The sequence below is a fragment of the Camellia sinensis genome, chromosome 2 (genome assembly GCF_055761805.1).
Source record: "Camellia sinensis isolate YWXY chromosome 2, ASM5576180v1, whole genome shotgun sequence".
NCBI classification, from domain to species: domain Eukaryota; kingdom Viridiplantae; phylum Streptophyta; class Magnoliopsida; order Ericales; family Theaceae; genus Camellia; species Camellia sinensis.
In genome coordinates, this window is record NC_138962.1 from 152,529,044 (window position 1) to 152,540,001 (window position 10,958).

General features: G+C 44.7%; 1 pseudogene; it reads left to right on the top strand.

Annotated features, from left to right (window-relative positions):
• Positions 1-9,483: 9,483 nt before the first annotated feature.
• Positions 9,484-9,795, top strand: LOC145819155 (nigrin b pseudogene; annotated as a pseudogene).
• Positions 9,796-10,958: the final 1,163 nt, after the last annotated feature.

Genomic DNA, 10,958 nt, shown 5'->3' on the forward strand with positions numbered 1-10,958 from the left:
CCAACTTTTGTAAAATTACACAAAAGCCCCCAACTTTCACAAAATTACCAAACCAACCCCAACATCTCAAAATACCAAAATTTAAAGACAAAATCCATAGAGAGGAGTAGGATATCCCTACCTCAAATTCGGAGCCCCAAAGGAGAAGATGACAAAACCCAACGTGCTCCAAAACCCGAGATTTTCAGATTAGAATGAAGCTCTCGACGATCAACAACTTTTTTGTAAAGGCCAAAGATGAACAAATCACTCCTACTAGATCAAAACCTAGAGAGAAGGTAGAGTCTAGAGTGAGAGGCTCAACAATGGTGATTTTGGAAAAGTAAGAGAGAGAAGAGAAAGCAAAAAGTGATTTGAAAAGTCACAAATTTCGGGACTTAAACCCAGTCTTCCGCTCGAGCGTAAAAACCCCGCTCGAGCGGACACTCACAGACTTCCGCTCGAGCGGATAACCTCCCGCTCGAGCGTAGAATGCACTCGCTCAGCACTTTTGCAGAACCAGACCTCCGCTCGAGCTCCCAACCCTACGCTCGAGCGTACAACACTGTACAACAAATACTGGATGGGTGTATTTCACGCTCGAGCGCTAACATCTCCGCTCGAGCGGACAGGCCAAAAATCTGGGCAACTAGTTTTGGTTTCTAAACTCAACCAACCTGTAACAAACCCGCCCAACACATCCTATAACTCAAACACGAAGTAAAAAGGATGTAAACAAGATAATACACAACTACTAACATCCACGGACACAAGTCCGGATCACTGTTCAACAAGGGTAAACCCGGGATCGCTATAACCTCCCCCCCTTAAAGAATTTCGTCCCCGAAATTAAGCACAAGTTTTCAAAACAAGTTTCCTCCATTTTAAACAATGTTACAATTTAACATTCCACACTTCGACCCATTACCGGTCATCCCCTCCCTTTAACAAGAGGCATTCACAATATGTAAACAACATATGTACTCTCAACATGCATTAACATTACGCATTAACTTTCCATTTTCAACAATATATTTAACAGATATAGTGTCACATTCAACTTCCGTATGAGGCAAGCCCCAAACCATACTTCCAAAATACCAAAACATTGTCAATGTTTCACAACTTAAGACATATATAAAAGCTCTTAAGTTCTACAACAGTTCAAAATGTAAATACAAGATTACAAATCAACAAACAAGTCCGGATATTTCTCGCGGACTCCCAACTCACGTTCCCAAGTGGCCTCCTCCACTCCGTGATGTTTCCACAAGACTTTTACCAAAGAGATGGTCTTGCCACGCAGGACCTGATCCCGCCTATCCAAGACCCGAACCAGTCTCTCCTCATACGAGGCATCCTCATCTACCTCTAAATCAGTCCAATCCAACACATGTGATGGATCTGGCTCATACTTCCGAAGCATACTCACATGAAACACGTCATGTACTCCGGACAACTGCGGCGGTAAGGCTAACCGATAAGCAACCTCACCAATCCTCTCAAGGATCTCAAAGGGACCAATAAACCGAGGGGATAACTTCCCACTCTTCCCAAATCTCATCAGGCCTCGCCTAGGTGATATCTTCAAAAAGACATGATCACCTACCTCAAACGCTAAAGGCCTCCTCCTACGGTCAGCATAAGATTTCTGCCGACTCTGGGCTGTAACAAGCCTTCTACGGATAAGCTCAACTTTCTCCGTCGTCTCCCTAACCAACTCCGGACCCAACAAAGGTGCATCACCCACCTCGGCCCAACAAACTGGAGACCTACACGGTCGGCCATACAAGGCCTCAAACGGTGCCATACCGATGCTAGACTGAAAACTGTTGTTGTAGGCAAACTCCACCAATGGCAAGTGCCTCTCCCACGTCCCACTGAAGTCCAGGACACAACCCCGAAGCATATCCTCGAGGATCTGAATAGTACGCTCGGACTGCCCGTCAGTCTGAGGATGATAGGCCGTACTAAAGGTCAACTTAGTGCCCAAGGCACTCTGCAAACTCTGCCACAACCTAGCAGTAAAACGAGGGTCTCTATCTGAGACGATCGTCACTGGGACCCCGTGCAATCTCACTACGTCCCGAACATACAAGTCGGCAAGATGATCCACCGAATCTCTCACGCGCATAGGAATAAAGTGCGCCGACTTAGTCAACCGGTCTACAATCACCCAAATGGCATCACTACCCCGCTGAGTCCTCGGAAGACCCACAACGAAGTCCATAGTGACATGCTCCCACTTCCACTCGGCAATAGGCAAGGGTTGCAACAAACCCGCCGGCCTCTGATGCTCGGCCTTCACTTGCTGGCAAGTAAGGCACTTCGATACAAAAACCGCCACATCTCTCTTCATACCCCGCCACCAAAACTGGCGACCCAAATCCTGGTACATCTTAGTACCTCCTGGATGCACCGCAAGGCGCGAATGATGAAACTCTCGGAGTACTTCCTCTCGACAAGACTCCGGTACAAACAAACGGTCTCGGTATCTCACGCTCTGGTCGGGATACACCGTCAAACCCTTCTCAACTTTCCCACTGGAAATCTTCTCTCGGAGGGATTCTACCTCAAGGTCACCTCTCTGTGCCTCTAATACTCTAGTCACCAGTGTAGGCTGCGCAACTACAGAAAACAAGGCCACAGCCTCAACAGATTCGCCCAGTAGCAAATCAAACTCACCAAGTGCTCCCAACATCTCCCATTCCCGGATGGCTATACAAGCAACATCACTAATGGTCTTCCTACTAAGGGCATCGGCCACAACATTGGCCTTTCCCGGATGATAATGCAACTCAAAATCATAATCCTCGATGAACTCCATCCACCTCCTCTGCCTCAGATTCAAGTCTCTCTGTGTAAACAGATACTTCAAACTTTTATGGTCCGAGAACACCTCGAACTTCTCACCATAAAGATAGTGCCTCCAGATTTTCAAGGCAAAGATCACTGCTGCTAACTCTAGGTCGTGTGTGGGGTAATTCTTCTCGTGTGTTTTCAACTGACGTGATCCATAAGCTACCACTTTCCCCTCCTGCATCAACACACAACCCAAACCCTCTCGTGAGGCATCACAGTAAACCGCGTAACCCAACCCTCTCTCCGGAATAATCAACACCGGAGCGGTGGTCAACCTAACTTTCAGCTCTTGGAACGACTTTTCACAAGTCTCACTCCACACAAACTTGACTCCCTTCCGAGTCAGCCTAGTCAACGGTGACGCTAACCTGGAGAAATCTTTCACAAACCGACGGTAATACCCAGCCAATCCCAGAAAACTGCGGATCTCAAACACACTCTTAGGCTGTGCCCAATCCTGCACTGCCTCAACCTTGGATGTATCAACAGACACCCCTTCCCCGGATACCACGTGGCCTAAGAATTTGACTTCCCTCAGCCAGAACTCACACTTCCCAAACTTGGCATACAGCCTATGGGCTCTAAGCAACTCAAGCACCACTCTCAAGTGTCCCTCGTGCTCCTCCTCAGAAGGCGAATAGATAAGGATGTCGTCCACGAAGACGACCACAAATCGGTCTAAGAACTCCCGGAAAATCCGGTTCATCAAGTCCATAAAGACTGCCGGTGCATTGGTAAGCCCAAATGGCATCACCAGAAACTCGTAATGGCCATACCGCGTACGGAATGCCGTTTTCGGAATATCCTCTTCCCTGACCCTCAACTGGTGGTAACCCGATCTCAAGCCTATCTTAGAGAAACAACGGGAACCCTTCAACTGGTCAAACAAATCATCTATACGGGGCATAGGATACTTATTCTTAACCGTAGCCCTATTCAACTTCCGGTAGTCGATACACAATCTCAAGGCCCCATCTTTCTTTTTAACAAAGAGGGCCGGTGCTCCCCACGGCGAAACACTAGGGCGAACAAAGCCCTTATCTAGCAATTCCTGGAGCTGAACTTTCAACTCAACCAACTCTGCTGGAGCAAAACGGTAAGGTGCCATAGAAATCGGCGCCGTGCCGGGCACTAAATCAATAGAAAATTCTATCTCTCGATGAGGTGGCAAACTAACAAGATCTTCGGGAAAGACATCCGAATACTCACAAACCACCCTTGGCAACACAAGCTGGGTCTCCCCACTCTCACCACTCTCACCACTCTCAAAGCTGGCAAGTAGACTACTAAGCTCACTGTACTTTCGCGAATCATACCGCGGTGGCAAAACACTACCAACCCGGTCTCCCAAGAAATGGAACCACTCCCCGCTCAAGGTACATAACGTAACCCTCTGGCGGTAGCAATCGATAACAGCACGGTATGACGATAACCAGTCCATACCCAAAATAACATCAAAACCCTTCATGGGCATGACAACAAACGGAAAAGTAATTCTATAGTCATCAACTTCTATATCACATCCTCTAACACCCTGTTTCAGGATCAACTCACCACCCAATGGTGATACCACACAAATAGGAGATGCCAACAATGCTAACTCCAATTCCAAAACAGATGCAAATGCAGCAGATACAAAAGAATGAGATGCCCCCGTGTCTATCAACACATTAGCAACCGAGTTGTAAAACAGAAAAGTACCTCTCACTACTGATGGAGCCGGTACTAAATCCGGCGCGGTAACAGCATACACGCGCCCCGTAGGCCCCTGGTCTACCTGCTCACCTCTCGGAGCAAAAGACTGCTGCACAGACTGGGATGACGAAGCTCCCGGATTGGCCCTCGAGGCCTGCACAGACTGAGCTGGCTGAAAACCCTGCGTCTGCCTAGAACCAGACGCTCCTGAAGTGGCACTCAACTGCGGGCAAAACCTCTTCAGGTGCCCAGGCTGTCCACACTGATAACAAGACAAGGGCTGCCCCCTGCCCGAACTCTGACTCTGCGGTCTAGCTGAAGAAGAAGCAGCTCTCTGACCCCCACCCTTCAATGGGCAAACTGAAGCCTTGTGACCCGGCTGGCCACATTTGTAACAAGTAAACTCTCCCTGACCACCTCTCCCGGAGCCTGCACTCGGCACTGGGAAGGTCGATCTAGCAACACCACCCTGCGACTGCTGAGGGTTAGAACCCCTCTGCCTCCTGCCATCAGCCTGGCCATCTTGGCTCCTCTTGAAGCCTCTCTGCCCCTCATCCTCCTCCTGCATCATAATCTCCATATGAGCAGCTGCATCTACCAGGTGTCTATACTCTCGAATGTATGACCCACCAATTCTCAACTTGAGGCCCCGCCTCAACTTCCGCTCAAACTCTGAACAACGGCGTTCCTCAGACACCACCAGTTCCGGTGCAAACCTGGACAAACTGGTAAAGGTAGCCTCAAACTCGGCTACAGACAAGCCCTGCTGATTAAGCCGGCTGAACTGATCCCTCAGCTTCTCCCTAGCTGCAGCAGACAAAAACCTCTCCTGAAAAGCATTCACAAATGCCTCCCAAGTACCACCAACACGAGCCTTCTCGTATTTCCACCACTGACCCGCATCTCCCTTCAGCTGGAAGGATGCCAAGGTCACCTTCAGTGCTCCATCCTCGATGGCAAGCATCTCAAAAGTCTTACTCATTTGCTCTAACCACTCATCAGCCTTCAGTGGCTCCTTCGGATCCCCGACAAACTCATCCGGATTAGACCGGAAGAACTCCCTCTTCAAGAACGAAGGCCCAGCCTCAGCTGCCTGATTCCCCGCTCTGAGAATACCCAAAGCCCCTGCTATCTCTCTGGCCAAAGCACCCATGGCCTGCTGACCCACTGGCTCGGCCACATTGGCCTGACCAACTCCCTCCTGCACAGCCGGAACCTCCTCCGGTAACGGTACTTCCTGCCTCGCAGGTCTACCACGCCTAGCTCCTCTTCCTCGTCCTGACATCCTAATAAAGGTAACACAGAACGTTAGCACATTCAAAAATGTGCCAAAACTAAACACTCACGTCCTAATGCATGGACAACTGTAATTCACTCCACGTAAGCACATAAGCACATAAGCACTTACGAATTTCATTTCCGGATAATGATAGTCCCGAGGCATTACTAGAGTTCCAGTTAGAAACAGCATTGATCAAGTGCTTTTCCAACAAGACTCACAGAAATCCAAGGATCCAATCAACATCCTAGAAATTAAATCCCATACCCAGATAAACACATAAGCATGTTATCAAGTAAGCACATTACATGTGATACTACATCAAAGTCTCTATTAAGCGAGACAAACCCATTGTGATCCTAATCACTTCCCACGTACCCAAAGTATTCGAACCCGGTAAGCTCTGATACCAAGTTGTAACGCCCTCAAATTAATAGCATTAAACCCATTAAATAAGACAAGCATTGAGATTCAAAAGTCCCATATTCTTCCATTACATATGTATTACATGTTAACAACAAAAGCAATTGCCCTACGGGCTTACAGCTTTCCAAGTTAACACTTGGTTACAACAAAAGAGTCCTAACTCATACACATTAAGCCCTTGGCTTGAATTACATGTAATACACCAAAAGTAATACACCAAAAAGGTAGTCCGCCTCTAGCCTCCCAAGCTATGTCCTTGGAGGTGGCATGCTTCCTGAACCTGAAAATGATATCCCCATATAGGGTGAGCCATAGCCCAGTAGAAATATACTAAACCAACCATGAACATTGACTAAAATATTAGCAATTGATAGATGGTCAACACTGATACAATCACATAAATCACATATTTATGCCATACGACTTATGAGTCCAAGTTACCTTTCATTTTCCCTTTTTCAACAGATAGGCCTATAAGCACTACCCACATTCTCACCAGATATGTATAACAACAATATCCACAGATAAGCATACAAGCTATATCCACATTCTACAACAGATATGTATAACTACAATATCCACAGATAAGCATATGAGCTATATCCACACTTCTCAAAGATAAGCATATAAGCTCTATCTTCACATTTCTAGACAAGCATATGAGCTGTATCTACGGAGTTCATCCCCTTTCTTCTCCCAACACTATCCGGTTTAGAGGTACATCCCCTATCTTCCCCTAAACCGCGGAGTGCATCCCCTTTCTCCTCCTCTACACATAACGTATACAAACACATTGGTTCTATATACAATCACACAATACATATAATTAATGTATTCTATCAACCGTCAAGTTCCATGACACATTCCATTGATTAGTTTCAGTTTGCCTAATCATCATGCATTGTCTACAACAATCACGACTATCCTCCACCGATAGCCCAAAGCAGTTATTTCTAAACAGAAAATAAATGCACAATGGATATTCAATCAACATTTCATTCCCTCATTCTTCTCCATTAATTATCTCAATTAATTAAACAATGTAATTAGGTCAAATCCCATAATTAACATTTCAACCCTTAGGTCCCGTTTTTATCAATGATTTAACATTTGATCCAATTCTCTATGCCAAACGTGCATACAGGTTTATTATGAATAAAACCCCAACTTTTGTAAAATTACACAAAAGCCCCAAACTTTCACAAAATTACCAAACCAACCCCAACATCTCAAAATACCAAAATTTAAAGACAAAATCCATAGAGAGGAGTAGGATATCCCTACCTCAAATTCGGAGCCCCAAAGGAGAAGATGACAAAACCCAACGTGCTCCAAAACCCGAGATTTTCAGATTAGAATGAAGCTCTCGACGATCAACAACTTTTTTGTAAAGGCCAAAGATGAACAAATCACTCCTACTAGATCAAAACCTAGAGAGAAGGTAGAGTCTAGAGTGAGAGGCTCAACAATGGTGATTTTGGAAAAGTAAGAGAGAGAAGAGAAAGCAAAAAGTGATTTGAAAAGTCACAAATTTCGGGACTTAAACCCAGTCTTCCGCTCGAGCGTAAAACACCCCGCTCGAGCGGACACTCACAGACTTCCGCTCGAGCGGATAACCTCCCGCTCGAGCGTAGAATGCACTCGCTCAGCACTTTTGCAGAACCAGACCTCCGCTCGAGCTCCCAACCCTACGCTCGAGCGTACAACACTGCACAACAAATACTGGATGGGTGTATTTCACGCTCGAGCGCTAACATCTCCGCTCGAGCGGACAGGCCAAAAATCTGGGCAACTAGTTTTGGTTTCTAAACTCAACCAACCTGTAACAAACCCGCCCAACACATCCTATAACTCAAACACGAAGTAAAAAGGATGTAAACAAGATAATACACAACTACTAACATCCACGGACACAAGTCCGGATCACTGTTCAACAAGGGTAAACCCGGGATCGCTATAACATAATTTATTTACCTAAACGAATAAGTACAAAAATGATCAAGTCGAGTGTGTGACACTCTGTCATTAAGACAGATTCGCCCCGCTTCGGTGCTTACAGATAAATGGCGTCTATCTCATAGGATACAATGATCTTACACAAACTATTGTAGCACTCCAAACAATTTGTATGGCAAACTAGAATTAGTGTTCTATACTCTCAGAAATTTCTTTAAAAAACTAATATGAAGAATATATATCGAAGAGAGCAAAAATAGAAGGCAACCAATGAATTATCAGAATGAACAAACTGTTGGAAGAGGGTCTTAATTTATAAGCAGATTGGTGACTGTTGGGAAAGGACGAACAGGTACAATTTGAATTGAACAAATGCAGATTCAAATCTGTAGAGCTGAACAGGTGTAGATTGAAGTGAACAGGTGCAAATTTCAAATTGAACAAATATAGAATTCAAAACTGCTTGAAATCTGCTGGAAAATGGAATCGGAGAAGGCACTGTTTGGACAGGAAATTTGAATCCAAATTTGGCATAAAATTTGAATTAATTTCATTCAGAAAAAATAATTTTCCCGCAAGAATTTTTTCAAAAAAAATTCAAATAAATTTTTTCCAAAAAATTAATATTATGACCGACCCGATCCATAACCCACACCTGCACCCGGTCCATCTGACAGCAGCTCGGGCGCGTGTGTGGTGGTTTGAGCCAAAGCCCATTTTGTCCATAACTCCTCCCTTCTATAAACTTAGGGTGCCCCTTGGGGCCCAACCCAAGTTTATTCACCTAGAGCTTATATACACACACGAGCTCTCTTAAAGTTTTAATGTGGGACAACCATTCAAAGGAAACCCCCTTTTGACTCTTTAATTTCCCATTCCACGAACCCAAAAATGACATCAACTTCCCATTCACTCATTAATGGTTTTTACGAACCGTTTGCACTGTATGACTTACCATGCAGCAAGGAACATATCACCTCTTTGGACCCACCCCAAAAGACGTGTGGGCCCCACTCAAATTTGGGCTCAAAGTTGGCCCAAAATAAGCCTACAAAAACCATAATTTCTAACATTATATATATATATATATATGAATATATATCCTCATAGAAAATAGCAAGTATAGCAAGATGAGAGTGGTAGTAGCAATATTATACATTGTTGTTCTCACAATTTGCAGCCTTCGAATCCAAGGTGACGTCTAGGCCTATTCCTCCATCTCCTTCAATGTGACAAGTGCTACCTAGGCCACATACAGAGACTTCATAGGGGAACTGCGAGAAATCATGTCATGGGGAACTCGCACAATAAATGGTTTACTAGTGCTAAACCTCGAAAGTGAAGTGCCAGTTGGGAACCGGTTCGTTCTGGTTGGTCTCATCAATGGCGACATAGTCACCTTAGCAATAGATGTGGTGAACCTTTATGTGGTGGCTTTTAGTGGTGTAACTAACAGATCCTACTTTTCCAATGACGTTACGGCACTTCAATACGACAATTTACTCGTCGGCACCCAAAAAGCCAATTTAACCTTCAACGGCAACTATATCAGCCTTGAGAAGCAAACAAGAGTTAGGGAGAGGGACCAAATCCCCTAGCTGAGGCCATCACAAGGCTGTGGTACGGTGGGAGCGTAGATGAATCGCTCCATGTGGTCATTCAGATGGTCTTGAAAGCGGCAAGGTTCAAATACATTGAGGAACAAGTTATTAGAAATGGATTTTGGAAGTTTTGGAAAAATCAGATTTTTCCTCAACTTTGGTCTAATTTTTAGGTGAGACCCATGCACCAAAGTTGGCAAGTCTAAGTGCTAACGCGTTCTATTCCACGTTGTGATTCATGTAGTATATTTGGTTGCTCAAAACCATTATCGGGTGAATGGGAAATTGAAGCCAATGTGAGTTCCATGGAAATAGAGTTTTTGGTGGAAATTCCTTAAAGGTTTGAATTAAAGGCTTGTCCCACATTGGTTTGGTGGGAAAGCTTTTATGGGTTTATAAGGCTTGAATTTGCAACATGGGGAGGGCCCCAAGGGGCACCCCAAGTTTGTAAAAGGAAGAGGCTATGGCAAAGTGGGCTAGACCCATTGGACCCAAAAATAAGCACACGAGCATGCCGCCGCCACCGTTCATCCAGTCGGGCAGGCAAGGCTGGGCTGGGCTTAGGTGAGGGCAGCGGTGTGTGGTGTGAGGTTAGGTTGGGTGTAACGCCCTCAAAATAAACCCATTATATGTATATCATTGACATGCATTATTTAAAGAAAACAATTTATTCATTCATTCATCAGAGTATTACTAAATAAAAACATTACATGTAACATCAAATTAAATGCCCTATGGGCTTACATCTTTCCAAGCCATCACTTGGACACAAAATATGAGTTCTAACTCAAATACAAATAAAGCCCTAGGCTTGATTATTTATCAAATAAAAGCAAACAACTAAAGCTAGTCTTCAAAATCCAAATCCTTCCAAGCTAAGTCCTGGGAGGTAGCTTATCACCTGGACCTGAAAATGATGTTCCCATAAAAGGTGAGCCACAGCCCAGTAGAAATATACTAAACCAAATATAAGCATTGAATAAAGCATTAGTATTTAATAGATGGTTAACCAAGATAATCAATTACATTATTATCCAGTCTCATGACACTAATGTCTAAAACACGTTTTACTTTCCAACATTATCAATATGGCTCAGAACCTGGCCAAACTTACAACAGTGAACTATATATATCATATTCACATTCTTCCAATGTCAACA